Source organism: Nymphaea colorata, chromosome 3, assembly GCF_008831285.2.
Source record: "Nymphaea colorata isolate Beijing-Zhang1983 chromosome 3, ASM883128v2, whole genome shotgun sequence".
Taxonomy (NCBI): Eukaryota; Viridiplantae; Streptophyta; class Magnoliopsida; order Nymphaeales; family Nymphaeaceae; genus Nymphaea; species Nymphaea colorata.
The window spans coordinates 14,701,106-14,707,017 of record NC_045140.1 but is presented as its reverse complement, the minus strand read 5'-3'; positions in this window follow the sequence as shown (position 1 = coordinate 14,707,017).

Sequence of the window (5,912 nt, the reverse complement as noted above, 5' to 3'; positions counted from 1 at the left end):
CAATTTAAGAGTATATGCGCCCAGAAAGTGGTTGGCCGAGTCATCGAATCCCACCGGAGAAGATGGCTGTTGCATGACTTTTAACCTAACAGAGAGAGAGAGAGAGACAGAGAGCTCTCAGTGAAGCGAATCGTTAGACTGTCGATTCAGTGAGTTGGCCTATTCACTGACTTGAGTTGTGAGTCACCTAAAAATATTAAAATCAGTTTAAAATATTACATAGAAAATATGCATAAATAATTGAAAACTTTGGACCATATGGGCGTGATTTGCATGGTCAAAGAAGCCTTAAACATTGACTTTAAGTTATTCATTTTGATATTTAAACGAGATTCTATAAAAAAAAAAAAAATCTTCATCCAATGATTCAAAATTTATGGAACAAATGGTCTGATACACTTTAAAAGGGCTGATTTCAAGTGTTTTGAAGGTCTTCTAGTATTCACGTGCAGCTCATTTGTCTCGATGTGCCGTTTCTTCAATGTCAATTCATCAGGAATTTTGAATGTCCACAAAAATCCAATCCTCAAAAGGAAGAAGCAATCAATCGCTTCGATCGCAATGGGCATCAAAGAAATTCGTAAAAACAGGTTCGCTTTGTTCAAAGTTTAATTACCAAAACATTTCCAGGCTTTCTTCTTCTTAAAAGATGTTGAAATTTTTTGCTTTTGTCAGCATTGTTAATTAGCTTAATAAGTTAAGGTAAAAGCAATTAACTCCTTCATTAGAAACTTTGCCTATATCAGAACCTTTTTTTGTATAATTACTGACCGTGGAAGCTTCTCTTATCATAATAGTAGAAACACGCCATGACCTAACATTATCAGTGTTGAAGTGGCCGTATCATACTAAGACAGTTTGGCTAGGTTTCCACCTTAAGAATTAGAGATGTCAACTGATTGGATCTAAAACGGGTATATATTTTCATCATAACCGTTTTTTCGGATATCTATATATTTGAGTTCAAATTCATATTTGAATTTGATGAAAAACAGTTTTATACCATATCGACATCCAAAATCGGAATTCATGACCTGAACTTGATCAGAGTCGGACTTTTATTTTAACATCCAAATCAGAATTCAACTTTTAAACCAAATCCAAATCATTCCTTAAAACCAAATTCGAAAAGAATTCTTAATCTGAAAACGAAGACTTCCATGTCTGAAAAAATTTTCACAATTTTATTGGCGTACTTTAATAAGCGGAGATCGAGCGAAAGACGAACATCCGTATAAGTTCACAAGAAGTTTTGGAAAATGACAATCGACATGCCGAGAAAGTTGGCTGGTGGAACATTTCGTTTTATTCAAACACTTACCAGAACATAAGGGCCCAGAAGTAAAGCCTGTCTCACCGATTCAACGGTTATCACTTACATGTTTTTGCCATGATTCACATCGTGATTCTCGTTGAAAGCTTAAGATTCCGACAAATTCTCTCAAGGAGGAATTCTTCTTCTTCAATTTGTTTTTTGATTTCAGACCATATTAGCAGATCGCATTTACATCAAATAAAAACGTTGGGAAAAAGCTGTTTGCGGGAGAGGAAATCCCAAGCCCGCTACTTACATCCAATTCGTTTCATTCTGGCAAAGAAAAAGAAGAAGAAGAAGATCACGGAATTGAATTCTGATGTCAAAGTGACTTAGGATGAGGGAGGTGCCGCTCAACTTTGCTAAGAAAAAGGTAAAATTATTATTATTTGTCGATGATGGGCATTGTTGTTTTTGGGTGAGCATGAAAAAAGGCCGTCGACCCCTGACACTTAAAAAGTGCCATCCCTTTTGGAGATTGTTAAGAGCAAATCTGCTATTTTCATCAAAGAACGATTTTTTTTTACAAGAAAACTATGGGAAACAAAAGGCCTTAGAACGCCCACCGCAAACAGGTGGGAGGTTGTTGGTTCAATTTGACAATTCTTACTAGAATACATTAGTCAATAGTCTCGCCGTGATTGTTTGCGTGGTAGTCCATTAGTTCATCAGCGTTTGATGATCTTTTTGGCCAAACGGCGAGGGCGACCGTAGGCATGATATGCTAAACCACTCAGGCCAATGAATCTACTAACACCAACTAACATAGTTTTCTCCCTCAGTAAGCGCACAATGTAAAGAAATGCAATTCTAATAATATACACGACTAGTGGAAGTTAGAGCCACTGTGCTTGCACCAGGTAGCAGAATGGCAGATTCTCCAAGAAAATTAAATCACTAATCTTTCACGCTGCGCCTGCGTGAACCTGGACTGTATATAGGCCAAGTTCTCGATTCACGTGTTTTTTTTTTTCCAAAATGAGACGCGACTGACAGTATACCGTCAGTCGATCAGCTGTCAGTTCAGAGGGGGAGAGAGCACCTAGACGTTTTTATCTGCCACATACATCCACTGTTAATAGTGGATTTCAGATCCACGGTTTTAAAATCCATTTTACATTTGAAAAACTGTGGATCCGAGATCTAACGGGTGAAGGGTCAAATATCTGCGGATCTTAGATCTTAGGTGATCAAAGAAGCCTGAAAATTAATACGGCTGTACACAGTAAAGAGGATTTAAGTACATGAATGGTACATTTTCTTTTCATGTATGTTGAGTAGACCTCACAAAACTTGTAGTGATATAAGATTACATGGTGTACTAGAAAATGACAGATTATTCAAACCAAACCCATTCATTCAAAATGTTATGAAAATTATACTTCGGGTATTTTTTTACGATAATCATGTGTTACGATCGTTGGCAAAACGATGTGTGAACTGTTGATCAGTGGGAATCAGACATTAGCCAAAATAACGTGATGGATTAATGGACAAATTAAAGTATAATACAAAATGTTCCGGACGGAGTGTTCCTTTGTCGTTGTATTCTGCAATCAAAAGGAGGGTGATTCATCTTTTCTGAAGATCCCAAGGGCTGCCTGGACTGTCTTGTAAGAATTTTTTTTTTTTTTTTTTGGGCCTGTGCCATGGATGGATGGTATCCTGGTGCTATGTTTGATTCGTTACCTTCCGAAAAGACTACCAGTTGCTCGTCAGAGCAACTTTTTCCCGCCAATATGCTAAACCGAGGCCCTCTCTCGCGACAATTTTTTCCTCTAAGGTAGCAAACGGGGTAGCTTATGTGTGTATTTATGATGGACAATCCAGCATCAAACATGCGGCTGATTTGAAAATATGTGACACATTTTCTCACCTGAGAAAGGAACCCACTTGAAGAGAAAATGCACCCAAACTTATGAGATTGCCCAAAAGAACACCACTTGCACGAGGAGATAGGAAAGAAGAGCCACTTTGAACCATCATGCTTCATTCCACATAGCGTAGGGGCTTTAAATGGTGCCTTAGAAGGTGGGATTAATAAACCATACTTCCAACATCTCATCAAGCTGCTTTCATAGCTCCTTCAATTCCGCTTCGCCGGGTTTCCCTGGTAGGAGGGAGAGAATGTGTTTCTTGTATTAGATCTCTTTGTGCAATCTTTATCCATCGTTGGTCCCGTAGAAACAAATGTCCACCTCTTCCTATGTGGGAGGTACCTATTTGATTCCCAATGTGCTATAGAAACCCTATTCTTTAAGTCTTACCCGCTGTTCGGCAAGAAAAGCAAAGTAGTATTGGAATGCATCAATTATTAAATATTTACATTTTGAGATTCACATACAATATGATTGCACTATGTTTCAAGAAACAAGAACGTGGTGTTTTTGAAACATAAATTGTAGAAACATGTGTTTAAGAAACACAATGTTCTTCTAATCAAACGACCAGTAACAGGAGGTGGGGGGGCACATTTTTAGCTAATGTGGTAACAAGAGAAGCAGATGTACACCCACTTAAATCTTTGTCTTCTTCCTTGTTGTTTCTATCATCTTCTTGAGAATGCGAGATGAGAGTTTTGTGTGTTGTTCCTAACAACATCCTCCCTCTCTCTCTCATTCTCTCTTTGGGTGGGGGGGGCACATTTTTAGCTAAAATGGCAACAAGAGAAGCAGATGTCACTTCAACTAGCAATTTCAATCATATTAAGCATACATCAAATCAAAATGAACAACTCATATGTATTACAGTATCAGATCCAATTTATATTGCGCGATCGGATCCTTTGTACTTGGAGGACCAAAAGAAGGAGCTGAGTGGGCAGGAATAATGCTGTGCTCTTGTCTCCGAGAACTTTTGCGTCGGAGGTAAGGAGAATTTTGAGCCCCAAGTGTGAAAGTTGACTTCGATTCATTTGATTGTTCCCATTGGGAAAATAAAGTCAGCCGGCCACCTCCTTTACATGAGAATTGGAATTGGAACAGATGCTTCAAGGGGAAGGAGGGGACTCCATTTTGCTTCTGGGGCCCCAAGGTATTCCTTCGAAGTATGTGGACAGCAATGGGGAACTGGTGAATGGGTCACCTGACTCATTTCCTTCCTGTTTTCATTCTTTGAAAACCATCAATCAAAGCTCAGCAAGATTGCTGCTAAGACATGCAGACAAGAGTCTCGCAACCTGACCAGAAAAATTTGCGTTCTAAGAATGCAATACATTCATGTCCTATCGAAATGACGCGATTTCTTCGAAATTTATCGACTCCAATCTCTTTTCACACTACAACAAATTCTGCCTTCATCGGTGGATGAGAAAGAGTTCCGATGCCCCAACCTGTTCCACTTTTTATTTAACATGAGCAGCTGTGATCATGGTATATATCCTTCTCACATGAACCATCTTCTCTTCTCGCCCAGTTGTGTTATGCCTCTTATCATCTTCACCACCATAGAATGTGATAACTCATTATCAAGATGGCCTCTCAGGATCCAAGGCTGCATCAACTTGCACAAAGGGTTTGTATGCTCATGGAATCAAACCAATGACTGGCTGGCTGTCTATTAGTAGCTGGTTAGACTAAGCTACCCAAGGCTCTTGAGGAATGAGCTCATGTGTATGAGGCTCATGCTGGACATGCACTTCTTGACTCCGCCAACGCAAACTTGCCGAGCAGTCTCGAGAATTGCCCGAGTCAGCTTAGATCACCAACAAATCTAGCCACGAGTCAGGGTTTGGTTCGACTCACCCTTGACTTGCCATTGACTCAACCCGACTCAACTTGATTCAGTTACATTGATTTACATTATGGTTATTTGAATACTTGATCGAGTCGACTCGCTGACCCAATGACTTGGTTATCTGCCGATCTGAGCTCAAGTTATAGATTTGCCAACTCTGCATAAAAGAATCTCTTAATTCCAACTGTCCAGCCGTCACCCTGGTGATAGGCCAAATTTAATTGGCGGCAGAAAAGTTTATGTGAACTCAATTTCGTTTAGGTATTTTTGATGTTGCAAATCTTCTAGTGCTTCAGCACACGCTACAAATGGGTGAAAGAGAAAATAAAATTCTATTACTGGCATTTCATGATCGTGCACCTCTCTTGACCATCAGAATCAATGCAACAAAATTTCTTTCAACTTATATATTTAATCGTGATGAAAGGCCATACCATAGATATTCCCATTGGCAAGATTTATCAACTTTCGGCAGACGGAAACACTGTTTAATTGTTTCTTAGTCACTCGGGCTATAATAAAATCTGAATCTGATTAACAATCGAATTAGAGTTTGATATATAAGAATTATGTTACCAAGACTTTGATTAATGGCCTGTTAAAATGAGGAATGTAAACAGATCATATTAGGATCAGATATCCAACAAACCTACTTTAAATAAGTTGGAAACCCAAAAAAAATTAACATCCATTCAAGGAATCAGCTAGGATCCGTTTTTAAGAAATGATATCAGATCAAATCGGATTGGAATATGGTTTCAAATAAATGTCATCAGATAAGAAGCATGAACATGGCCAGTTAAATTTGTCTATATCTAATGTCCATACATTTTGAAAGTAGGTTCTCAATGCATCATAATGC